Genomic DNA, 27,458 nt, shown 5'->3' with positions numbered 1-27,458 from the left:
TTAGTCTGAGAGGGGGAAAATGCCCCAGTAAACTAAACTGTGGTACAAAACATAATGTATTCCTAACCCCGTGAAATGATTTGTAGAGTGCCTTTTTGGATTAATTACATGGCTGTTTGCTCACATTACCACGCTTAATTGAGAATTTATCATAATGTAGTCAGTCAATAGGAGTTTGGATTCTGACCCCCATTGAGAAGGATGTCAGGAGTGGTTGTGCCATTGTTTTCCTCTTGGGTCGTAAGTGGCGCTGGGAGGGATCAGTCATGTGTTAAGTGACAACCTGTGGCCCTGAGCATCCAGCCCTCTGGGCAGTCCTGGGTGAGACACCTGCCAGCCAGACCCTGGGAGCGGGTCCGCCCTGGGACTGAACATGGATCTGAAGGTATGGGCAGTGAGGCAGCAAGCAATCGACGTTCCCAGTTAGCAACCTGGAGGAAATAAAAGTATTTCTGAGTGGCTCGAGCATTTGTTTTAAAACACAGTTTAAGTAATTTTAACAAAAACCTTTTAAATCAGTTCATTTCTGTTCTCCCTATATGTCTTAGTACGTCGGGTTCTCTGCGAGGTGTGCTGATTGGCTGGACACCATTTTGCCAATGGTCCTCCTGTGGCTTGGGTCTAGCTACCACCGCCCCCTGCGGCCCCCCCCTCTCCCCCCCCCCCCCCCCCCCCAGGGTGGTGTTTCACTTGAATGTTGGAGCCAGAAGGGGCCTGGGCCCCTTTCAGAACTGGTGGGTGCCTGAGTTCCTGGTAGCCAGAGCTCGGGGGCGGGCACGTAAATCTAACCAAAGACTCCTTTCACACAGGAGAACATGCTCTTGAGGTTTTGCTCCTGCTTTCCTATCCTGTTTTTCCATGAACACTGCCCGTGATCCAGCCTTTCCAGTTGCTTGGTTCAGGTGTGTGCAGCACGGGAGCAAAAGAGAAAGAAGTTATCTTTTGGTTTCTGCATGTGCTTTCCACGGCCTGGCAGAGGCCCCAGCCAGCAGGTCCCAGGTGAAAGCAGTCCCATGACCACGTGTTTTTCTGCCCGGTGCAGACACGGCAGAAATCTGGCTCTCAGCTGACCCTGCTCATGTTCCTCCGGCTCCCCGGGGCTCCCGTGGAGTGAGGACTTGAGCTTTCCCCAGGAATTCCCAGTCTCCATGGAGTCAGCTCGCCGGCCACACTTGAAAAATAAACCAAGAAAATGAATTGCGATTTAAAAGCCCAGATGTTAAAACAGGAGTGTGTTGGAGCTTCCTGGTGGGTTTGGGAGTGTGAGGCATCGCTCACTGTCTGGTGCTGCGCCATCCGTGCAGAAGTTGAATGCGGGGTGGCGGGCGCCCGCCTGGCCCACACGCTGCCGCACACGAGGGAGCGCTTACCGAGTGGCCCCGATTAGCAGCTCGCTGGCCTCTGGGAGAGCCCTGTCGCAGCGCCTCCTGTTTGAGAATACGCTCTAGTCCGGTTGGGAAATGAGTTAGGCCAACTCATCAAGCTGGCCCCCCTCCACCCAGGGGTTCCCACTGGCAGATGTGCACTCAGCACACGTCACCCAGCTCTGGAGCGGAGTCCTCACGGCCCCACGTCATCCTAGTCAGAGAGGCCAAGAGGTGACATCACTCCTGAGTTTCCTTAGAGCTTCTAGAGTTTGTGTTCTGGACGTCTGAGAGGGTGCTCTTCTTTCACACCGTGAAATGGTCACGGTCTAAAGATGGGGCTGCCAGTGCCTCGGCAGTGGACTGTGTATCCGGATGGGTGTGTAATGTAGCCGTTTCGGAGTGCTGGCTTTGATCCAGAGACACGGTCCCCCACGGGCCCCTTGTGTCCAGGGTGGACATTTGAGGACCATCAGAGCAAAGGCAGCTAGTGGACCCAGCAATTGGTCTGCTGGTCTCAGGCTCCTGGGCCATTTAATATGCTGATCTCTGACTGGTGATTTCTGTTATTGCTGAGATGCAGACTGCAGTTGGAGACAGACAGATGGACACACACACACACACAAACACACGCACACTCTCTCTCTCTCTCTCTCTCTCTCTCTCTCTCTCTCTCTCTCTTTCTGGAAAGGAAGGAAGGAAGGAAAGAGGGGCACATACCACCCAGGTGTCTTTGGTGTTTTCAGGGAAACCTTTCTCTTTTCTCCTTCTAACAGAAGTAAAGGCTCCAAAATAGGCCTGTGGAGCTGCCCCCAGGTGTTGACATCTCTGGGAGGAGTTTGCCTTTTTTCGGTTCTGGAGCACAGTCAGTGCATAACGTGACTGGCTGGCTGGTGTGCCCCATACGCTATGTTTTATTGATTTGAAAGAAAACCTTCACGTTCCTGTTTCCAGGAAAAGTTGGTTTAAGTGGCATATCTTTGACTTGCTTTACGGGAGGTTTGGAGGTGGTGTTGTGGTCCCTCTCATGTCCTCTTTCAGCTAAGAAAGGACCGTGTTCTATCCCTTTGCATCTTTGTACACGATGGGCCTGGGTTGGAAGGAAGCCATTGGATGATGAGCGAATAAGTAACTTCTCCACCTAGGCTGAAGAGAGTGAAAACACTTCCCCTTCCACTTCTTTTCCCGATAACGAGCAAATTCCCTTTGTTTTAAATGATTCTGTTTCTCTCTAGCATTCCTGACATGGAGGAGTTTCTGAGGCTTCCAGAATTCCGTTCTTTCAGGTTCCTCTTGGAAGCTGAAGGAAGCGGCTCCCGGTAAATCCACTCCCCTGGAGCTTATGGTTCCTCCCCTTTATCTCCTGGCGGGCAGTCCCTGCATGCTCTCTGCCTGCCTGGGGCTGCAGCAGAGAAGCCTCCTGCCTTTGCTGGTGACAACCTGCAAAAGAAAACAAACAGCCGGAGCTCCCAGCAGGCTGGGGACACAGCGCCCATCCTCCTCGTTCTGGGTTCAAAGGGCAGTGACTTTTTATGAGGGTGACCAGCCCTCCCAAGGTGCCGGTTGGAGGGCCTGGGCTCAGCCTGGCGGACAATTAATCAGTGACCTCCGCTCGCTTGCTTTCTGGCTGAGCTGACATCAATGCTCGGAGCGAGAAGAGGCTGCTGCTCCTTTGAGCGGAGCACAGGGCCAGTGGGGAAACATTTGATCTCGTTCAAAGGGACGTCTCTGAAGCATGAAGATTGAACTGGCTGTGACCCCACCGGGGAAGGAGCAGGGCCCTCTGGGGAGCCGCCTGGAACCGGCCTGCGGGGAGAGCCTGCAGTGACTAATCCCATTGGCCTGCGGGTCTTCAGGGTCTCATCTCCGTTTCAAAGGCAGAGAATTGGGCTTGTAGGTAATAAAATGGGCCTTCAATTGAGAGGATCAGGGGGTCATTTCATCTAATTTTGTGGTTGTTATGGAGGAATAAAAGGCAGAGGAGATAATTTCATTAGCTCCTTTGAGATCTTTATCACAGTGAGATGGCCTTTGGGGTTGCCTCAAGTCTCAGAGGGGTTGGGCTGGCCACTTCCTTCTAGGAAAACCTGCCACAGATTTCCATAGCACCAGGGAGGTCGGTGAGGCCCTTGGTCGGCAAACTCATGAGTTAACAGAGCCAAATATCAACAGTCCAGCAATTGAAATTTCTTTTGAGAGCCAAATTTTTTAAATTGAAACTTCTTCTAACACCACTTCTTCCAAATAGACTCGCCCAGGCCATGGGATTTTGTGGAAGGGCCACACTCAAGGGGCCAAAGAGCCGCAGTTTGCCGACCATGGGGTTAGGCACTGCGGTCAGGAACATGGATTTGCTCCTGCCCTAATGAAGAGTGCTATGGGTCCTGCCATACCACTCTGCTGGTTACTCAAGAACATGCATTCACCCCAGAAATGAAGAAATCGCCAGACCAGAGAGCCCTCTGCAAGTTGAGGTGGTGTCTCACGTCTGAGGGAGGCTTGCTGTCCTCCGTTGTTGACGTGATTTATTTGGCTGGTGATGGTCATCATTTTCCTTTGAGCTGAGCCGTGTGCAAAGTGTTAAACCACGTGGTGGGTGGTTAGCAGAATGGTGAGAGCTGTGCCTTCTGTTTGGTGCTGTTCTGTTCACTGCACATGTTCATTTCTGCTGCCTCATAAGCTAAGGTGACCAGACGTCCTGCTCTTGGCCCTGATTTTTAACAATTTGTCCCGCGTCCCGCGGCGTTTTAAAAAAGTCCCAATCAGGACTTTTTTTTTTTAAATGCCGCGGGATGAGGGACAGACTGTTAAAAATCGGGATGTCTGGTCACCTTATCATAAGACCCTGCTGGGCAGGCAAGTATTTCTACCCACGTTTACAGAGAGGAGAGGACAGCCCGGAACGGTTACACTTGTCTTCGATCTTCCCAGTAGGGAAGGGGGCTCTGGGATTAAGTCCTCAGTGATCATAATTAGAAGAAACGGAGCAAAGAGGAGGAAGTGAATGATCAAGTGTCCTCCAAGAGAAGAGAGAGGAAGTGTGTTGAATGGATCGCTCCCTGGACCAGCCAGCAGTGGGCACCATTCCCCGGAGCAGCGTGCCTGCCTGATGAAGGGAGAAAAGTGATGAAGGTGGGCAGGGCAAGGGAGGTGGGAGTTGGGGGAGACTGGAGACGGCTAGATGGAAGGCCCTTTGTGTGTCAGGAACAGCCATAGGCAAAGTGTTGAGCAACTTCTGGAGAACCTGGGCCTGTGATCAGAAAGGTCAGAGGCGTCGGCTGTGCACATCGCGGCCTCCTGCTGGTTTATTTCCGGGCCCAGACTGTTCCAGACCCACCATCATGCACACTGACTCTCTCATGTTTGATTGCTTCCCAGTCTCCAGCATCTCCCTCTGGACTGCATAAAGTACTGCCTAGTATTTGTGAACTTAGCTCTGATTAAAAAAAGAAGAAGAAAAGAAAACGATTAAGATGTGCTGCTAAAATCCTTAACCACCAATAAGTGCAGTTAATCGTAACTTCCGTTTGTGTCGTTCTTATAAAAACCCATTCCCCCCCAAGGGCTGGTATTTCCCTGTACACATGGATGGTGGGGAGGTAGCTGTCTCCCTTTCGGGTGAATGTGTGCCATTGGGAACTCCCAGACAGTAAAACTCCAGCCACGTGCTTTCCTGAAGGGTTATCTGAGAGGAATTGGCGGTGGGGAGGCGGGGGGCTGGGAAAGGCAGATTTAACTTGCTCACTGAGGCTTCTCTGCCCGGCGATGCTCCGAGGAGGCGAGAGCCCTCCCGCCTTGGCCGCGTGCTCTTCCTTTCCTTCATTACCGCGGCTAATCAGAAGTTGGCTGTACTTCAGTGCCTCTTAAAAGCTTTTCTCTCTAGCCGTGTCTTGGACGTTGAAATGCAGTGTCAGAAATGATGTGAGTTGATGAAGAAGAAATAAACAAACCCGGGCAACATGTGAGGAAGCCTTGGCAGCCCTGCTTCTGTTTCTCTGCAGTTTTGATCTGAAGGAACCAGATTTCCTCCCCGTGGAAGGAATAAGGCTGGGAGGGTCCCTGTGCCAGGCAGCCTGAGCAGGGCCTGCCCGTGGGCCTTCTAGATTAGGGCTCCACTTAGTCTAATAAACACGGGGATGGAAATGAGTTGTTTATGCTTGGCAGAATGGATATAAGTCACACATGTGCAGCCCGAGCTGCTATATGTATGTATGTGGAGTAAAAATAGCATCTGTTCAGGGAGGTAGAACATTCCAGAATGCTTCAGTCCCCTCTTGGCACCAGCGCAGAGCGGAGAATAGGTGAGTTGGGAGGCATTTGAAAGAGCTTCCTGCCCAAGCCCTCACTTTCAGTTAATGACACTAGGTGACTTGATTAAACCCCATGAGGGCAGGGACCCTGGTCTGTTATTCACCTTCATGTCTTTGGCCACTGGCCTGTATGTATTACGTGCTTACTATGCATTTGTTATGTGCACGGGTGATACCCATGAAGATGTGACTTCTGACTCCTCGTCCAGTGCTCTTTGAGATGTTTTTATGGGCTGAAGAGTCTGGAGGAAGTGGTGCCACGTGGCCTTTGTGTACGTGAGGCTTTCTGGTGATTAGAAAACTGAGATGCAGCAAGATTAAATGGTTCTTTAAAATGGTTGGGCGAGACAGGCTTTCTCAGGCGTGGGGAATGGGTGTGAGGCAGGGCTGCCATACGAGGTCTGGGTCCGTGGTGCCTCTGCATGTGGTCAGAGCCTGGGCTGCGGAGAGCTGATGGCCCCCACTGCTCAGCCTCAGATGAATCAAGACAACCGTGGAGCAGACAGGCTTGACGTTGTTCCTTTCCCAACGGCTGGGACCCCAACTCTCCTGCTGTGGCCACGATGGGCATGCCACCTGCAGCCCATCAGACTGGCCGTCTGTGTGTGGAAGATGCTGTGGGTATAACTGGAAAGTGAGGGGGACCCAGTTCTCTATACTGATAAGAGAGATGCCAGTAGCCAGTGAATCAGGATCTCCATCGCTGCCCAATCTCATTTGAAAAATTGCATCCCGGCTGTCAGCAGCCTCAGCAAAGGAAACCAGGTGTTGCTGTGGGCTGTGTTTAGGAACCCCCATGGTCAGCCACGCTGCTGCTTCTAGGCTGGTGAGGAGAGAAGAGTTAAATTATCTCCCAATTTAACTTCCCAGTTACTTCCCAAAAAAGACAAAGGAGTTTTAGAATTTAGAATATTACAGGGACTTTAATTCAAGATGAAAAGTTGCCAAAGAGAATTTGTAAGGTCAAGAAATGTTGTTTAGATTCACAAACAGGAAGAGGTGTCATTACTTGCAGCTTGGGGTTTCACCCACCCACTCTGGTCCTGGCCGGGGGTGTGTGTCTCTCTTAAATTGGCCTTTGGACGTCACCACCTGGCCTTGAGGTCCAGGGACGAGGGTGCTTCCCCTGGAACCCATGGCCACGGGCTGTTTCAGTTGGAATTTCTGTGCCACCTTCAGGAGAAAACCCTTTTCCTCCTGGAAACCGGTTCCTCCCCACAGTGCCTCTCGCCGGTTCACCTGACTTATGCAGATACTGACTTTGTACGAGGTCTCCTTGCTTTTGTCCAGGAAATGCACAGCAGCCATCCTGTCTCCTGCTGTGCTTAAGACAGCTGCAGGCTAACTCTGATTGATGACTACGGAAAGAATCGGCTGGGTTATTGGCTTCTGCTCTGCTTTAAAGATCACAGGGTTTATTGATCGAAAGCTGGCAGGCATTCTGTGGGCCCGAGGTTGGTGTCCAGGTCTCTGGAGCATCACGAGGTAAGGTTGCTGTTGCTTCAGATTAGAGCTTGAATGAAGAGTCAGCTTAGTCTTGCACAGTGGCATTGATCAGACCTTGTTTTCAGGGAAAATCAGGCCTTGGGAAGTGATTTGTGCTAGTGCTCTCATGGTTGAGTTTGAGCTGCTCGTGGGCACTGCTCCATGGCTCTGGTGTCCTTATTAGTGAGCCTGTCCTGTTGTAAGGTTCTAGCATAGCTCTTTGGAAGTGGAGAGTAAATATTTTACTCAAACCCCACATATTCTGTGTGCAAAAACCATGCAAATGAGAAACAAGTTTAATTTTCAAGAAAGCATGTGTGTTGATAAAAAGCATATTTGGAAAATCTGATTTCTTGAATTCATTTACATGTGGGGAGAATCTGATTGCTTTCTTCAGGTTTCTTGAAAGTACAAACAAAAGGGAGGTGGGCGTGTCTGACTTCTCAGCCATGAGCCTTGAGCTTTTGTGAAGGGTAATTTAGAAAGCAAACCTTTCAGTGGAAAAGCATTTCACATCATCTCTTGAGGAAGGTACACCTTTTGTTTATTTATTTACTTACTGTGTTGCATGTGACAGAGTTTCAATTCAGTAGTTTTGTGTTTTTTAAGCCATCTATGAGGGGCTGTAGAATGTTCATAGAGGTTTGTATAAGTGTTCATGTTTACAAAATTAAAAGCTGAAATGTAACAGAATTCTGTATTCAGAGGATTCCAGCTTGCTATACAACATCAAGTATTAGAAGATGGGTTCATATTTGTGATTTTCCTATTGCAAAATGAAATAATAGTATATATGCATTCATTAGTTATTCCTCAAATAAGGTATAAATCACCTAAGTATAGTTTTATGAGGAGTATGAGTATCAAACTCAAAGTTTGTGGCTATTTTGGAAGCTTCTTCTCCTGATTTTACAACACAAACCAGAGAGGTCTTTGATGTGTCCTGTCGGCCTTTTCTTCCATCTATACCTTCCGTGTTTTTTCTAGATGATTTCCTCCTCTGCCCTGCTCTTTCCCCAGAACTAGGATTGAGTCTCTGATGATCACCCAGTTTAATCACTTCCCTTGCTGGGCCAGAACCATAGGGTCTTCATGAGAGGACCAAGCCCTTCTTCCAGTGGCTGGCCAGGCTCCAAGGATGTCTCAGCCGTGCCTTCTGGCCCTTGCTGGAGCCCATTTGTACCTAACAGGCAACCCAGCTCACCCTGAATTTAAAGAGCATGCATTGTCTGTGGCCTAAACATGTTAATGATTAAATAGACAGGATTGGATTTCGTTTGGTGACTGGGCTGCCTGTTGACATATTTGAACCAGTGAGCGTGAGAGAGTTAGAGGTCGGGCTCTTTGGAGAAGGGAGTGTTTGAGAGACAGCCCTGTTCAGCCCCATTTTGCCGCAGGTGGAAGGGACTCCGTGTTTAAGCAGGAGCTATGGTGGGGAAGACCCAGCCTTGAGTCAGGCAGGCCTGGTTCCAGCCTGCTCTCCACACCCAGCATCTATGATCTTAGTCATATTACTAGTTTTCAGGCCTTAGTTTTCTCATCTGTAAAATGCGGATGATCATACTCACTTTCTAGAATTGTTCTGTGAAATGACAAAACCTATGTAAGGTGTACCTGGGGTACAGTAAGTGGTCGTTATCACCACTGTTACCAAAGGAGCAAGTCGCTTCAAGTAATCCAGTAACCTCTGGAAGTCTCTTGAATTATTGCTGGGGGGCTGGGGAGCTCAGTACATTTTCGTAGTTGTTTTTGGGCATCTCTTTCCATATCAAAGCTTCCGCAGACTGACCTGTGTTTACCCTTCCTCTATGGCAGACAGCGTCTGCAAACTGGTATTTCTCAGGGCTTCCTTTGCCTTGAAGATCAGAGGAGTTCTAGAGCGTGTGTTTTGACACACTTAAGATTAAATTAGTCCTGTGCTCAGATTTATAAGGAGGCATTTCTTGGGAAGAAAGCCTAACCAATGAAGGCCATTTTCAGTGGTGATCTGCTCTGTATGACAGCTACGATACCTGCTGGGGGTAAAATCTTCATCGCAAAGGAGGTGCAGAGCCAAACAAATTGTATGAAAAGTGTTTATGTTTGTCCTGGGAGAATGGCAACACATCACACACCATTAACAGGCCCGGCCTGCTACCAGTCCTCTGCACCAACCCAGCGACGTACTTTATTTCACTGAGGGAATTGTGGTTTTACGTGCCATGGACTGGTGTCGTTGAGACCTTACTTTAAGAGGAAAATAGCAATTCATGTTAGATCTAGGAAATAGCTTTACAAATCTGGTAGAAGAGACCCAATAAAAATGATCTTTCGGAGGTCCCCACAGGTGAACTCCGGGAGAGTGTATAAATGGTGCTTTCTGTCTGGTGAGTGGTCAGCGTTTGGTTTGTAAGGATGAACCAGCGTGTGACCACCACACACAGCAGGGCATGTGAGAATGCTCCTGCAGGGAAGGACGAAACTCTGTGGACATGTGGGCAGGCATCTGGGCTGTCTCGGGCACAGCTGGCAGAGAACAGGGTGTTTGGTCAGAGTAGGCCATTGTGTGTCATTGCTGCGATTGTCCTCCTGCTGGGAGATGACAGATGGAAGAGCCTGCGGTGAGCGTCCCTGTCCCTGTCCCTCTGTAACCTGACTTTGCTTGCATCCATGCATAAGCATTTCAGCTCATTATTTTGAGAAAAAAAAGACCAGAGCACACGGCTGGGAGCCACTGAGGACCGAATCCTCTATTTGTTTTGTGTATGTGTTTTGTTTGCGTTTAGTATTACTGATGTGACTGGGCCATCCAAATTAGAAGTGATTCTTAAAATTAAGTTAAAGAAGGGTTTTGTTGATGAGAATGATGATTTTTCAGACTTTTAGGAGAACTCTTTTAGAGGGAGATATTCCAGTGGAGCTGTAGCGTTATGGCATTAATTCATAGAGATTCCACTTTACATGTGTTGTTCAAAAATAGGGAGACGAGCATAGTGTCTGCTTCATTATAGCAGCGCTTCTCAGCCTGGGTGTTACTGGCATTTTGTACCGAGTAATTCTTTGTTGGGGCCTGTCCTGTGCATAGTAGGCTGTTTAGCTGAATCCTTGGTCTCTCCCGACACGAGATGCCAGTAGAACTCCCCTCCCCTGGGTGTGCCCATCCAGAATGGCTCCAGACCTTGCTATAATACATGCACTCTGGCGACTGAGAGAAGAGTGATGGGAAGGGCAAAATCATCTTGACCTTGAACCACTGCCTTAGAGAGTGAGACTGTTACCGATTGGGGTTACCTGCTGGGACCTCATTTCTTCTTGTCGAAGCAAAAATGATTTTAAGGTCCACGAAAAATGAGAGTAAAGCAAAGTGAGGTTTATTAAAGATTCATTCCGAAGGAGGAGCGGGCCAGGTGAGAGAGGCAGTGGCTGGGGCGCTTTAGCTCACGGGGAGGTCAGAGAAAAGGGGCCTTGGAGACAGGTACATGGAGTTAGCCAGCGGCTCCCCTGCTTGTAAGACTCATGGGGTCCCTTAGAGTTGGGGGACACGTGCCTGTGGGGGATGGCATGGGTGTGCTCCTTGGAGGGAGAGCAAACCTTTGGTCCTTGGTCCTGAATGTATTTATCTCTCTCTTGCAGGTGGACATGTTAGGGGAAGGTCTTGGGAGGATCTTAATAGCAGCTTTGTGATTTTTGTGTAAAGGGTGCTCAGTAGCGATTCATCGTCAGGGTGGTGACGAAGTTCATCTAGGACGAGTGGGTTTGGGTTTGCCGAGGGGATGGCAGAAAGGGGAAGGGAAGACTGGACAGCAGATGAGGGGGCGTGGGCAGTAGGTAGCGGGTGGTGGAGGAGACACTGTGACTGTTTTGTAAGGTTTCCTGGTCTCGAGAGCATGAGCTCCACTGGGCACTTCACATCCCACGTCCTGGCAGTAGCTTTGCAAAGTCATCTCGGGGAGTCACCTTCGGGTGGTCTCTCCAGACTGGCACCCCTTCAGATGGTGGGGAAGAGGGGAGGACTGAGGGGGGAGTGTGGGTGTTGTATCTCTTGCATGTCCATCAGCTTGACCTTGGTTGTCTATATTTTTTAGAACCAAATGAGAGATCCCCTTGTGTCAGAATATAGGTTCTTATTCATTGTAGCACCAGGTTTTGCATCGGATTTGATTATTTATTTATTTTTTTTTAATTTTGGGACAGTCTGTTCTTTTAGGTTAGGCTGGCTAAAGGGAAGGGCTTCTCACCACACTCCCATCAAGAGAACTGATGTGTGCATTGAAGATTGTCTGGCAGGTCCTAAATTAATTTGAAATCTGGGGTTTAGAGTTTATGAAAGAACAGATTAAGAATGCCTACCATATATGGATTTGTTTTTAGAAAACAGTTTTCTGTTAGCTGCTGGAGGTTTAGTCTCATTACCAGTTTAGCAATGCAGCAAAAGGTAGGGATTCTGGGATGTGTCTTCCCTTTGTCTCTCCTTTCTTTTCTTTTCTTTTCTTTCTTTTTTTAAAATTTCATCTGCCTTTGCTTTTTAACAGCTACTTCTTGTTTAAATGTTCTTGATGTCCTTTTCTGTTTACTCAACTGGGGCTGGGCTGACCCTCTCCTCCGCCTCTCTCTCCTCCACCAAACAGTGGGAGAAGGGGGCTGGATCTGGGAGGGAGATTAGTCTGCTCAAAGGCTTTTAGGGAACAGGGACCAGGAATCCTAACTGTCTGCGTAGGCATCACTCCTGAAATGTAACGCTACCGCATTGGAGATTCAAGTCAGAGGCTCTTAGGCAGCTTATGGTGGAGAAGGAGTCTTAAACCTTGATTTACAAACTAACTTGCCTAGATAAAACCAGCTCTCGGGTCAGTTGGTAGTTAAAAGGCCAGGCTGCCTGCTTTCGAAACCAGCTCTTAACATTTACTGGCTGGGTGAACTTTGGGAAGCTACTTGAAATCCCTTTGCTTCAGTCCCTCACCTATAAATTGGGGTTAATAATACTTCGTAGGTTTTTTGTGATGATCAAGTGGATTAGAGCAATACGTGGCATGTTTTGAGTATCCAATAGCTACTTCTTATAAAATAGCTAAAGGATCTTAAGGCCTTCTCCCTGTTTCTTAACTTTTAGACTTATTTTATTTTATTTTTTCCTAAACAGGAGTTCTATGGATGCTTGTATGTTTATATTTGCAGAGCCAATATGGGTTTTACTACAATTTTAAGTTCAAATATAATATAACAGAAAGATTTTAGAGTTTTTCATTAAAAGCCTTAGAGGCTTTTAATAAAATGGACCGAATCTTGCGAAAGGAACTGTGCTTGGGTGCCCAGTCGTGTGAGAAACAATTGCAATGGTCTGATTTAGGACTGCTTTTCTAATTCTAGTGGGGGAGCTAGAAAGGAGATTATTTCTGCTTAAAACGAGTGTGTTTTACCCAGAGGCTCAGACACTCCGGGTTTGGTAAGAACAAGCTTTCTGACTTTGCCCACCCTCCCGAGACCCACTGGAGATGAACGGAGAGTCGCTGGCAAGCAGAAGGTAGGTAGCGTTGGTCTTGCAGCATTTTGCCATTAGACCCTTTTTCCAGGGGCCAGCCGGATGTGGTCCTGATTCTTTGGCAAGGGCCCAGGCAAGCCAGGCCAGTCTGCCCAGGGGCTCTGAGGGAGGCCAGACCTGACTCAGGGCCAGGACTGCCCAGGCATATTTCCCCCACAAATGCTTTTAAACTCAGAACCTAAAGCGGAGCCACCCCATCCATCCTCAGGTAGGCATATGGTGGAGCCCAGAGGAGAGAGGCCGGGGTGAGTGTGTCTGTCCTCGAGCAATTCGTGGACCCTCCCACATGCATTGTGAAGGATGGCTCTCTGCTCAGCCTTCATTCATTGGGAAATCACTCTCTCCCCAGCCCCTTTGGTGCCAGCTTTAAGAGCACTTTAAATGCAGGACCAAATGCTGCTCTAAAGTGGAGCCCAGTGCCTTCCATTCGGGCCCTGGCACCAGGCCTTGGGGCCATTGTGACTTCCGGGGGCCGGTTCCATAGCAGTGATTCTGGGTACTGGGGCAGGGCATGGCAGCCTTTGTGTGGAGGAAATGTGCCGTGGGTAAGCATTTGACTGCTTATTAGTTTACTCTTTCAGCCAAATTATTTTTGTTGCTGTTAAAAATTAATTTTAATAATTGCTTTTGGACCAAGCAGTGAATAACTGAGCCAAGTTTTCATGCCCAATGAACTTTTATAGCAAGACTCTCCTCTCTTTATGGGTTATTATGAGGATGCTATTTGTAAAGACTCTAACTGTTTAACAGAAGGCACTAGATAAATAGTACTCATATTTTCAGAGTTTTGGAGGGATGATTAGACAGTGCATTCCGCTTCTAAAAGATACTCCCTAACTAACTGCTTTACTGGCTGTTTTCCTATTGTGGATTTCTAAAGAGAAAGCTGTGCAAAAAGACTAGGGTGGCTTTTATATTTCCATAACGTTATTCGACCAGTTTAAAAAGACTCTCTTTAATCTGAGAGATCTTTTTACAGTATCAGAGTTTGAATAATAATCAGAGAGTGGGAAATGCTTCATTATCAATGGGCAGCTAAATTTGCATTAATTTATAACAAAATGCCTAGTGAAAGCACAGTTCTTTACAATAAAAGGACATATTTTTTCTTACTATTCTGTTTTGCCTTTTGGAGGAAAAATTCCACCTCTGCCCCCCTACAAAATAATTGCTATTTTTCTTGTTTCTGAGAGAAATTCACTCTCTAGAAAGGAGCATCTTACATTGTCCATGGGCTTTTAAAGAGTAAATCACCTGCCGTGTGTGTGTGTGTGTGTGTGTGTGTGTGTGTGTGTGTGTGTGTTTTCTCAGAGCTTGTCTGAACCACATGTACATTCTGAGTTTTAACAATAGACTTTTAGTACAACTTTAAGTTTGAGTTTCCACACCATCCATAGACAGCAGCTGTCAGGACTTCTACTCCCTGCTTAAAATCTTCCAATCCTGGCCTGTTGCACATAAGGTAAAATCTAGATTTCTTGTCTAGACACACCAGGACCGGTGTGATGTGGTCCCATTGCCTCGGCAGTCCCAGCTCATTCTGCCCCAGCCCTGAGACCTTCCTGATCCCCGGCCACCAAGCTCCTGGGCCTTCCCATGGGGCTGTTTCCCCCGAAACGCTCTTGACTGTAGTCTCTGGTGTGGTTCCTGGGACTGGGGCTCAGCTCAGCACCTCCTCCTTAGGCTCTGGTGTATCAGTGATGGAGAACAGAGACCAGAAGCCTCAGGGGCCAAGGTCAGGTGGTGATTCTTACCCTGTCATGGTGTAGAAGCTAGCAAGGGGTGGAGTTCAAAGTCCAGGCTGAGTTCCACTTTGAAAGACTTTGTTGGTGCCTCAGCCCACGTTGACCTTGCCCTGCTCTTCACTGTCCTTAGAGCCAGACCACACAGTGCACAGCTGCCGGTGCTCTGGCCCCGTGGACTGCCCGCTCTGGGGCAGGAACTGTGTCCCTTGCTTGATGAACACTTGCATGTTTTGTTTGGTTTTAAGAACTGCTAGTACCTTGGAAGAATTTATACATCCTCCCATTTATTTGATGGCTTGTAGCAATTCATAATCTTTTTTTTTTCAATAATTAAGCAATAAAACCTTAACTGAATCTGAGCTGCACTGAAGATAATTATTGCTCATATTTTTTATGACCATCATGCATATGTACACATAACCTTAGGTACATGAGATCATATGATAAAGCATTGTTTTATTTTATTTCTAAAGATTGTGGTAGTCTTTCCATGTCAATAAATTGTATGAATGTGCATGATTTATTTAACTGATCTTTTATAGGTGAAATACTTCCCTGTTATGAACAATGCTCCATTAAACATCCTTGCACTATACCTGTCTAATTACCTCATATGGTAAATGGATTAAAACTACTGAGTCAGGGTATAACTATTTTGGATTTTCATACAGGTTGACTGCCTGCAGAAAGGTTGAATCATTTTTTATTACCCCATAATGAAAGAAAGCCTCGTGTTGATTTTAAATAACATTTCCCAAATGTTTTAGCTACTTTTTTTTTTCTCTTGGCAAATAGACTTTGGATAAGTAATTAAGGACAGGTTTAATGATTAATTTTGTAGCTTCTGTGGTTGAAAATCAACAATGTATATCCAATATGAATATGAATGTTTCCTTACATTATTCTAGTATGGTTATGTCTTTTTTTTTTAATATATATTTTATTGATTTTGTACAGAGAAAGGGAGAGAGATAGAAAGCCAGAAACATCGATGAGAGAGAGTCTCGATCAGCTGCCTCTTGCACACCCCCTACTGGGGATATGCCCGCAACCAAGGTACATGCCCTTGACCGGAATCGAACCCGGGTCCCTTCAGTTCCCAAGCCGATGCTCTATCCATTGAGCCAAACCGGTCTCAGCTGGTTATGTCTTTAAAATTTTTTTTTTAACCTTAAAAAAAATCGCATCAGAGGTTATGCAATTAAAATAGTGGCCTCTTTCAATCTTTATTTCGGACAATCTATCTGTCGTGTTCCACATTTTCATATTACTCCCAAAACTTTGCTAAAGAGAACTTTTTGACAGTAAAAGTAGCAAATCCTATTTTGTAATTTGATAGGGATTCTAAAGATTAACTCCTGGGTTCCTGTTTGGAGGTGTAATCTTCAGGGGAGTAGCCTAGCTTTTCTCCTAGAAAGCACCTGCTTTCATCACCGTCTCTGGTTTCTCCCAGAGTGTTTCTCCTTTGCTTCGGTCTGGGAGCTTTTCCCCAGATCCCTCTGATTAATGGCCTGTTGTTCCACCTCTTTGAACTGTATCTCCTTGATCTCGTGTCCATCCCCTGGTGTCACCTGAAACTTTTTACCAGTTCATTGGTTAATTGCTTATCTTTACTTTACACTTTCTTGAGTTCACCTAATAGTAAGGATATCAGGTATCTTCTTTAAAACTTTTTTTTAGTGTGTGTTCTTTACTGTCCAGAGTGAGTCAACATTTCAAGTTCATTATGTACACCCATTATGTACACTATGGGCATTGCATAGATCTATGAAATGTGGACTTTGCCTGGTGAGATTATTGCAATAACAAGGTGTAGGCACCTTTAGCTTAGGATGAAGAAAACCCACCAATTTAGGATTTTTTTTAACCTATCTGGAATTTGAAGGATAACTTTTAAGGTAGTTTTGGAGAGTTTTTCAATGTCTATCAGATCAAGCCTTCTAGAGTAGATGACTTTTTTCCTGTTGAATTTTGATGTAAAGGCCTGGGCTCACGGGCTGGAGGGGAGAGACAGCTGTGACGAGGCTAGTCTAGAGTGAAATGGGCATGAGAGGTAGGAACCGAGAGGAGGGGAGTAAGGAGGGTGCACAGAAGAGACACTTTGGAGGAAGTTGGAATAAACGCTGCACATCTTATTTGTGATTAGATCATAGTTTATTTTTTTAAGTGTCCTTTGTTCACCACAGAATGGCAAAATATAAACCTGTGGAAGAAGATACACCACGGCTTTGGGTGTGGGTTGGTGAACAGAGACAGGACTGTGATAGGCTCAGGACACCGCTGTCTTGTCAGTATTCAGGTCGCAGGGGGATCAGAGTGCGGGCACATTGCACACAGTGCCTTAGGGTTACAGGCGGGAGCTGGCTGCTGTGTGACCACTTATGTTGTTCCCAGTGAGCAGCTGGAGCTCCCCAGAGTCTTATGGTGAGTTGAATGGAAATGACTCAGGACACCAAGGTACCATTTAATGAACTGTTCCTTCAGTGCCATTTAATAACTCAAAATCTTATTGCAGTAAGTGGTGGTTAATTACTGATTCTTTGAGCCACCAGGGAACCATTTCATAATTACTACTTCATTGCTATTTAATACATTTCTGTCTTGTACATTAAAGAGCCCTGAGCAGTAATTCACGACCTAGTCCCCGGTGGTATAAAAAGTTAATGCCGCTTCTCGAGACGCTCATCTGAAACCAGATGGCCACTTAGGCGCAGGGAGAGGAGAGAGGCAGGCAGATCTTTCAAGCCAGTGTCCCCAGGCCTTCATGGGCCAATTTTAAAAAAATGTTTGAGGAGATACAGAAGGTTGTTACATTTTTAATTTTGTCCATTTCTGTTTTCCTAAAGAGGCCTGTATCGAGGACGCTACCTAGAAAGTGGCTCTTAGTAAATACTAAGTGAGTTGAGTTATACATTTTAGGACAGAATTGTTGCTGGTGACACCTGTTTAATCTTATTGTTGCTTCATCAGAGCCCATATTGGACATATTAATTTTGCTAAATGTGTTCTTGATGGTGGCTGATTAAAGAAATTTCACTTTATATGGGGACTGTGAGAGTTAAATAGCAACTCTGAAAGCTTCGGAAGGACCTCAAACTAGATTGTAAGCAAAAGGTAAATGGTATTGTCTGTTGACAATTCTATACAGAAATAATTCATCCTTGGAATACATTAAATTGTGAGGAATTCTAACATGTAGAGCTAATTAATCTAAAGATAACCAACCTATAGGTTGTTGTGTCTTGATTCCTAAGCTAACTTATGAAAGATCAAAGGCGAAAGTAAGGCAGTAAGAATGATTTAGTTAAAGTTAATACTTTAAAGCCGAAGCATAAAAACACTGCCTTTCTGTGAATTTGCCTGTCGCAGAAATATAAGGTGGCCTGTCAGGATTCTATTTAGTTCAAGTGGTACTGTGATCTTGGTGGTAGTCCTGCTGACGTACAAGGTCCTGAAACACCTGGTGAGATTTTGAAGGATGGTGGCAGTATTGAGTGACAGCCCATGGTGCAGAGGAGTGGCCGTGAAACTGGCTCCTGGAATGGCTGATGCTGCCCTCAATGCCATCTCTTTCCCCTCATGTCACCCTGTCCAGCGGCTGGTGCTGCCTCCATGCGAGGCTTGCTCCTGATCCCCGCCAGCTTTATTTTATTTTATTATTTTATTTTATTATTTTATTTTATTTTATTTTATTTTATTTTATTTTATTTTATTTTATTTTATTTTATATATTTTATTGCTTTTTTACAGAGAGGAAGGGAGAAGGATAGAGAGTTAGAAACATCGATGAGAGAGAAACATCCATGTTGCCTCCTGCACACCCCCCACTGGGGATGTGCCCAAAACCAAGGTACATGCCCCCTGACCGGAATCGAACCTGGGACCCTTTAGCCCACAGGCCGAAGCTCTAACTACAGAGCCACACTGGTTAGGGCCCCCGCCAGCTTTAGAAGTTGCATGGATTGCCTGGATGTCCTGTAGAAGGACTGATTTTGTCAGCTAATCAACAGTTAACGGGAAGACTTTCATCGAATGTCTCCTCCTAATAATGTGCAAAACATAATTTAAGCCCCAGGCGAGCCATGGCTTCTGCCACCTGCCTTCAGGAGCCCATCGACACGGGCGAAGTCTGCAGTGGGGCTGGGGGACCTCTCCTACGGGAAGCAATGGAAACCTCCTGCCACATTTTCTGGCAAAACACATTTTTAAAATTGAGTTTTTGGACACATTATTTTGTAAAATCTCATTCCGCAACTACTAAACTATGAAATTTTGTAAATACATTGGTTAGGCATAAGGGTAAGTACGTTCTGGTAGAAAAGGCGGCCTGCCTTTCATCCTAGCGGTTTAGGAGTATGGTTTAAGTAGAAGGGATTTAGAGAATTCATAAATGCAGGGACTAGAATAAACAGAAAGGACTGAAGGGATGTTTCCTGAGCAGCACTGAGGTGGAGACTCAGCCCTCAGTCCTCTCCCCGGGATGCTGTGGACTTTATTTTAAAGCCAGCCTTCGGGAAGCCACAGAGCAGACAGGTATGTAAGGACACAAATCCAGGAATTGATTTCAACGATCAGGGTGTGCCTGTGATGTCAGCACAGATACACATGCATCTTTGATCACATAGCAATCTTATTATTGGTCTCTTTTTGACTTGTTACAGTTTGTATTTTCCTCTTCAGCAGCTTTATAACCACCATAGCAACAAACTAGCGTGGATTGAATTGTCATGCATGTCTTCTTATTTTGGTTCTGAACTTGTATCTGTGTGGGACCGTTTTTTGTGGTTTTCCGTGGTGGGTTAATGCTGTTGCATTTGAAATATTTAACACTGCTGGGATTTTTCATCCCATACAGCTGCATTGCCCACCTGCTGCTCATTCTGCACAGTCCATTTAGTATTTCATCCTTTTGTATGTGGTAGTGTGTTGTGCAGTTAACCCCATATTAGGACATTTGAATTTTCTCCAGTTTGAGGCTGGCATGAACAAGCCCGCTGCAAGCATCTCTACGCAGACTGCTTCCCCTCCGTCAGGGTCCCTCCTCGGGGAGCTGTTTCCCTGAAGAGAGACGCTGCTGAAGAGTGTAAACCCTTGTAACCAACACCTGTCCCTGCTGCTGGGGCCTCCTGAGGGGCTGGGAGGAGGAAGAGAGATGTGGCTGGAAGGAAAAGGGGTTGTCTCTGAGGGCTGAAAGCTTTTGCTGGTAAGAGGACAGTCGTTTTCAGATCTCTCCCCGGGGACTTTGCTTGCTGCCACCCAATCAATACGTCCGTTCAGGGTGGTGGTTCAGAGCTCAGGCTGTGGGTTCTAACCTGTTAACTTCACTCCTCTGAGCCCGCGTCCAGCTTCATGCGGTGCACCTGCCTCGCTGTGGGTGGGGAGGTGGAAGTGGAACAACGTGCTGCGAGGTGATTAATTGGCACAGGCCGGCCTCGTATTCGGAGCTCCGTGCGGGAGCTGCTGGGTTTGCTCCGGCTGGGGGGCCTTGGCGGCGGGCCTCCGGCTCTGGGGGTGTGCAGCGTCGGCAGGCTGTTCCCCAACGTCCTTGGGCTCCAGGAGTCGCCGTGGGTGTGTTCTCCGGACCCAGGCCTGCGTCCTCGGCCCGAGGTAAGCGTTCTTCCTGAGCTCACCCTCGGGTTTATGTGGTACTTGCTGGGGGTGAAGGGCCCACAGCAAGCATGTCAGACTCCCGGCCTCGTTGGCTCCAGCGGCCCGCTCTCTAAGACCATGGCACCAAATCTGATAAGAGTATCGCCATCTCTGTGTAGCAAAATGTATGCCGTTCTCTTCTGGTGCCATATTTTTTTGTTTGAGTAAAAAAAAGGGAGAATTTGAGACAGATGTGTTCCTTTCTAGGCTGTGTTTCCTTAACTTGAATACAACACCTTTAGAGGAGCTGGCAGGTACGAATTTCAGGTTGTTGGGTTTTGTAAGGAAATTTTTGTGTGGCATAATCAGCCACCTAGTTATAACGAGTCACAGAAGTGTCAGTGTCATTCGGGCGTTAATTTTTCTTTTCTTTTATTTCCCATCTTCATTGTGTCAGCGTCCCCTTTCACTGTGTGTGTATTTCTGGATCAATGACTTGCCCTTCTCCAGGGCATGTATCAAATATGTTCTTCTTTTCTGGAAATTTCAGTGGAAACACTTTTTAAATGTGGAAATTTCAGTGGAAACTCTTTTTAAATACTTATTTCATTAGTATTTTTAGGGGAATGCATGTGTTGAGGTCCGGCCACAACCCTTACAACAACTGTTCTGCAGTGTTTAGGGATGTGGTGACTAGTTAGCTACCCCTGTGTTTTGGTTCACCTGCTGGATGGACTGGATGACTTCAAGGACTGGAGAAGTAGCCTCCACTTCCCCCTCTTCCCCCTCTCCCCCCTCTCCCCCCTCTTCTCCTTCCCCTCAGTCTTCTGGCTTCTTTTTTTTCTCCTGCCCGCCCTGAGGCGTGTGAGGGTGGAAGGTGTTGGTTGTTTTGTGTTTTTTTCCGTCTAATGCTGCTGAATTCATTGGCGGTATAAGTTTGCCACATGGAGATGTTGACACTCTAATTAGATTTAGTCTTTACCTGTTTGTTTTTTAAGTACCAACATCTCCGTGTTCAAGAGCCTGCCCCTCCCTCTGAATCTGAATTCATACACAAACCTGAGAATAATGAGCGCTGTTGGTGGGCACTGGTCCTGGGCAGAGGCTCCGGAGTGCTCATGGCTGCACGCCCGCCCCTCCCGCTCCGGCCTGCTCTGTCCGAGGGGGTGTTGTGGACACGGTGGAATCATCTCAGCTTCCATCCGAAGGCGAAGCAAATCAGCCCTTCACGGGAAGGCATTCGCTCTGTTACCTTATCCTCACAGAGAAGCCAAGGGCGCAGATATCGATCATCCTCGGTGACATCTCACTCCTCCTCTCATCACCAGGCCAGATGGCGGGCGTTGCTGGATGTCACTGTATTTTCACAGGTTTCCCCCGGCAGCTTCCCTGCCTGGTGGTGCCTGATCTTCCTGACGTGGGTGCCCCATTGGCCTGCGGGGTCTGGCAAATGGCAAACGTGCTGGTCAGGAGTGGAGCACATTTAAATGTGGTTCCTTTCACTCGTTAGTGTTTTTGGTGTTTCAGTTCGTTTTTCCTTGAAGCAGCTAGCTTGAGTTCAGACACAGGCCTTCACAGAGCGTTGTCCTGGCCATTTGCTGTTTAGGTTCCCTCGTGGAAAGTATTTTCTCAGCTGGAGTGTATGCTGGAGTTACCAGCTTCATAGCGTTTTGTTAGTGATATCCCACGGAGAGGGTCTGCTTGCATGCGTGTCATTTTTTTTTTTTTCCCCTCTAAGATTTATGATTTGTTTTTTGAGACTCAAAGTAGAGAAAGTATCTTTTAACGCGGGCAGTCATTTTAGCTTATCTTTTCATTAACCCCAAACTGAAGCTGTTCACTGATTAAATTTTGCTCTGAAACTTTGGTTTGGCCATAGACTAGGTTAATACAAGGAAATAGCAAGGCTTTTGTTAGAATCGGTATCTAGTTTGATCACTTGACAAGAATGTATCTAAATTTTATTTTTACTTGAAAGGCTCATTTCCAAGTGGAAAACCTCCCCTTTAAAATATCAAAACTATAGGAGTTCAGCAGGTGCACTGCTCTCAGCTTCCAAAACAGCCTCACGTGTGGAAAAGCTTCCTTTATTTGAGCTCCTCTGTTGCCCGAAGAAGCTGCTCTTCCTCACAGTATATTGCGTACTGAGAGGTGAATTGCTGCAAGGTTCAGTTAAGATTTGCTTGGTAACTTAAACATTTTCTTCTAGTCAGAGACTTGACTCTGAATAGTCACTTCAAAAATTGTGGGTTTTTCCCCCCAAGGGTTTTCTAAAGAGAACTCCAGAAGCTGTCAATTAAAAAATCCCAGATTGAAGGGCTCGTTGTTCAGAATGGCTGAGGCAGTGACACTGCGGACGGAGGATGTCTCTCTCGCTCTGGCCACTGCACCATCACCCGAGGGAGCCACGCCCAGTAGACCGATGTCCAGGGTAGGCAGTCAATCCTGATGGATGTTACTTGTTTAATCCTTGAACTGGCAGGCAGAGCCCGTGTTAGACATACGGTCTCCTTTTATTAAACTTCTGCCTGCTAAGAAGAGGGTTTACCCTCAGCTGTTTAATTGTGGGAAGTTTTTTATCTCTAAGACTCAAAATCCAGTTGCCCTGATTGGGAATCAAATTGTGACCACCTGGTTCATGAATCAACATTCAACCACTGAGCAACACCGGCCGGGCCACAGTTCACTTATTTTTTCTTTGAAAAAATGTAAATACCGGTACCGCTTCACTCTCCTGTGAGTTCACTGTGGCTCTTCTGGGCACCTTGGCATATAGTGTTGGGAAAGTTGGTTTTAACCTGTATTTGTTCTTTGTAACTAAGTCAGAGTTGCCTTTAAAAGCCTGTGCATTTAACTGCTTTATTCAACACTTGTCTTCCATTGTTATTTAGTTGTTGTCAAATTGGCCTGAGTAACAAAAACATTTCGATTCTTCCTCCTAGAAATTCTGATTCTTTGCTTGGGATGGGTGGGTGGAACCCAGGCATCTGTATTTTTTAAACAAGCTTGCCTGGCATTACTAATGCCTATGAAGTTTGAGAACTACTGAATTACCCTTTAGAGTTTGGGGACCACGTGGCTCTTCACTGAAACCCCTTTCTACTCTACAATATAGCAAAATGTTCATTTGATAGATGTTCATTGACTTACTGTCTTTTACTTCACTTCTCTCTCCTTCCCAACTTTACTTCTGTGCCTTAAAAAGTGGGGGGAGTGGAGTGGGGGAGGGGGCAGAGGGGCAGAGAACAAAGGATTAGAGTTTGTGAGTTTCCAAGCCTCTTATGCACTGTCTTCCCTAATCTGCCCTGCCAATTCCTCTCTCGCCCACATCCTTTTATCCTATTGGATCCGTCTGTTCATGTCCCCTGAGATGCACTTGGCACATCTCTCTTCACTTTTCCTTGCTCTGTCCCATACCAAGAGATGTAAGATTCCTAAGTGAGAAAAACTCTAGTACTGGGAGAAAATGGGGGGGGGGGGGGGGGGAGGGGAATGTATGTGTTAGGTTGGAAGAGACTTAGATTATTTTTGATACAGTGCTTCCAGATTAGAATTGAGGAAACAGGGAAGAGATGTCACATACCTGAGATCACACAGGAAGTGAAAAGCCAGGCTTAGAAAGTTCATTATCTCCTGGCTCCATGCCCAGGGCGGTTCCCTGCCTCCCAGGCCATCTGATTTATCGGGGGGGGGGGGGGGGGGGGGGGGGCCGTGGGGGGTGGATCTTCTGTGAGTTTCCAGGTCCCAGAGGTGAGTCTTATGGAACAAGGGCTGGGATTTTGCTTGGCATTTGCATTGCTTACAAAATGATCATGTTTGGTATGTTAAATACTACTTTGTGATTTATTAAGTCAGTACTTACAAATTGAATTTCCTTTTAAATGTTTGGTTTTTGGTTTTACATGAATGTACAGACTCTGGAACATTAACAACTTAAAAAACTTATTTAAAAAAATCCTCACTGGAGGATATGTTTTTATTTATTTTATTTAGAGAGAGAGGAAGAAGGGGGGAAGAGAGAAAAAGTGAAACAGCAACCTGTTGCCTCCCGTATGTGCCCTGACAGGGGGTCGAACCTAAAACCTAGGTATGTGTCCTGACTTGGAATCGAACCTGCAGCCTTTTTGTACACGGGATGATGCTCCAATCAGCTGAGCCACCTGGCCAGGGCACAGACAGGGCAAAGTCACTCACTTTTTGTGTTTTAAAGGGAAGAGGGCAAAAACTTGAGAACAGAAGAGACTATCAACATTGTCATAAAAAGAGGAATTGCCTTTTCTGCATGTTTGTTTATAAATTGTGTTCTACCAGCGTCAGAATGTGGTTTGCTGGTCTTGGACAACAGTCCCCTGCTCAGAGCCTCTTCTGCCCCCTGGGTCCCTAGTTGGGTTTTGAGTGCTTGGACTCCGGGGGACCTGATGTTTGGACAGTTGGGACAGGGCTGTAGGGCGCGGTCGCAGACAGGCACATGACTCCTTCGCTCAGAATTGGAGTGTGATGAGATAAAAATCACAAGGATTGTCCAGGGAAGATCAGTAATTTTTACTGTGTGTCTCTTCCTCGCTTTTCTGCTATGATTTAGAAGAGGTAAAACTGATTGACGGTAAAGGAACACTGGGCGCTGTGAGACTCAGGAAAAATACTCTTGGAATTTCTCCATCCTAGGGCTACTTCATTCAGAGGTTCAATCACTCATTCACGTCGGCATGCTTCACTCATTACTCAGCAGAGGTAACGTGCCTCCTGGTGGTCTCCCTCCAGGTGCTTCTTATCTCCTGTGAGATAGGGCTGGCTTATCGGCTGGTGTGTGCTGGCAGTCTAGTCGTTCGGAATGAGAACCCATTCTTGTTGCATCTTCCCTGAGAAATAATCTTGTAGCTGTGTGTCTTCTCAAGTCAGTTTCCAATAATATTTATTTGGCTTTAATTGTAGACATACTATTATGGAGGAGGAAAAAATGTTTAATTTGGATATCCTATGATGTTGATTATAATTTATTATAACTCTTGTAACCCATTTCTTCATCTCAGTGCAGAACAGCTAGAGAATTGTGACACTTTCCCCCCTAAAACTGATGAAAGGATATTTCAATTTTATTACCTATTGTAATCAAGAACAACAAATGTAACTTAACTCCACAAATAAGGGTGATATTCCTTAATACCATCATTGTTCATGAAAACCCCCCTTTGTCTCAGAGTACTCTTTGCCAGAAATGCTTATAAGGAAAAAAAGCATTGAGTTTGAGTTACTTTTCTGACTTTCTTTGTCTGGAATCCCCTCTGAGGAGGGGCGCTTCAGAGACCAGGAGCGCCATGGACTGTCCTCATGCCATCCTGAACACCAGGACACCGTTACCCCCCTCCCCCCACAGATAGTCTGTGTAAACTGCGGGGGGAGGGGGTGCAGAAATCCATCCGCTCACTGTACTCACATTGCCGTGAAGCACTGATGTGGCTTAAACTGGATTTGACCCGGAGTTTCGGACTCAAGCCAATAGGTGACTCATTATTTCAGATGCTTGGTTTGTGCTGTTATAGTTGAAGCAGTCCGTAAGGAAAATAGAAAAGCCTGTTGTAAAAATATAGCCTGTCTCCAGGAAGGAGAATCCTGCATCCTGGCCGAGGGAGGGGCATCTGCCCATGGCTTGTCCAGCTTGTTTTACCTTAGATCCTGGTTTGAAGCAGCCCTGGAACATGTCCATCTGTACCCATGTAGGCGGTGCTGCCCAATGTTTTTTATATTCTTGCATGTGAGTGCAGAGCATGCTGGGCACACATGAAGTTTGCTGTCTGGTCACTGAGGGATAGCTGTTCCCTGGGGGCTAGCCCAGCCCAGGCTCCCCGCTGGGGGAGGAGAGGACGCAGGGCTCGCACCCAGTCAGAAGGTTAACCTCCTCGGATGGCTCCCTCTGAAGTCTGACATGTGATGTGTAATATATGTTTCTGTTTTGGTCTTGGGAGTCTGCCCAGTTTCTATATGTGATTTACTCATTCTGAAATGTTTGGCTTTCTAGAATCAAAGACTTGTAAAATGTCATTTTTAAATTAACTTCTAAACTATGTTTAAAATTTGTTTTATTGATTTTGAGAGATAGAGATTGATATCAAGTTGTTGTTCCACTTATTTGTGCATTCATTGGTTGATTCTTATATGTGCCCTGACCAAGTTTCAAACCCACAGCCTTGATGTATATATATATAGGGAAGATGCTCAAACCAACTGAGCTATCCAGGCAGGACTAAGTATGTTTTTAACTGAAACATTCTGCTAACTAACACATGGGTGTACTATCCATTGGTTTTGTCTTCTTTCTTTCTATTTTTTTGGTGTCTTGGTTCTTAACTATCCCAGGGAACACTTAGGAAAAATTATTGGAATCTTCCCCAAAAAGTATGGCAAAGAAGCTGTTCAAAATTTGTAATGGTGTGGCTATGAGTCTACTGTTGCATGCCAATTTAGACTTATAGCCACTATTATTTTATTACATAATTTTGGTTAACATGTTAGGTGGTGACTGTGTGTCTGATGCTTGTTCTGAGAGCTTTCAGCTGGGTGAATACTAGCTCCTGTCGAGTATATGCAAGGAGCTCTACTTAATCCTCACAGATGCAATAGAGAGCATGTACTTACTACAGATGCAGTGAATAGCTAATACTCAGGTTAATTCACAGGCCCAAGGCCACGCAGCTAGTAAGAGCTGACATCTACCCTGACCTGGAGGCTGTCTCTACACAAACCTCTCCTGCGCCTCTCCCCCTAAAAACACAGGGGGCAGAGCTGCCATGCTCCAGAGTGCTGAACATACCTCAGCCTCTCTGCTTGACTGGTGTGATACATCCATAGCTGTTCTTCCAGAGAAGCAGAAGAGCACAGTCCCTTGGACAAGCTCCTTAACCTTTGTATGTCTTGCTTCCTCCATCCGTGGATAAGACAGTGCCTATGGTTATGAGGCTTAAGTTAATATCTATAAAGTGTTGGAGGAATGGTTCATCATAGGCACTATGAAAGTGTTTGCTGTTATTGGCTGTTCGCTTGAAGACCGATAGGAATGAGGTCTCTCTCCGCCTCCTCTCTTTCTTGCCTCCTCAAGCAAGATGCCCTGGCTCAGCTTGCAGGGGTGCTTTAGACTGAGGCAGGCAGGCCATGACTGCTGGCTTGTGAGAGAGGCCTTCTCCAAAACCGGATCCAGTCTTTCCCCTCCCGTCTAGACTACGCTTGTCACTCCCAGGTTCTTCACATACTTGTTCTATTCATTCTCTGGTCCGGTTGCCCCTTCTCCCCAAAATGGGTGTGCCCTCAACTCTACCACCTGTGCTGTGAGTCTATCATTGCCCACTCAAACCCTGATGGAGCCTCCCAGCCCATTGTCCATGTGTTTCAGCTGGTGTGGCCACAACGGTGTATCAGACATTATGACCTCCTGGAGGCAAGGACCAAGTCTGTG

General features: G+C 46.4%; 1 protein-coding gene across 2 annotated transcripts in view; it reads left to right on the top strand.

Annotated features, from left to right (window-relative positions):
- The window catches only part of LHFPL2 (LHFPL tetraspan subfamily member 2), a 136,746-nt gene that overhangs the window by 13,571 nt on the left and 95,717 nt on the right, over positions 1 to 27,458 (top strand). The window lies entirely within an intron of this gene.

This window comes from Pipistrellus hanaki, assembly GCF_964339955.1.
Source record: "Pipistrellus hanaki genome assembly, chromosome: 4".
NCBI classification, from domain to species: domain Eukaryota; kingdom Metazoa; phylum Chordata; class Mammalia; order Chiroptera; family Vespertilionidae; genus Pipistrellus; species Pipistrellus hanaki.
This window is presented reverse-complemented; position numbering and strand designations above follow the sequence as displayed.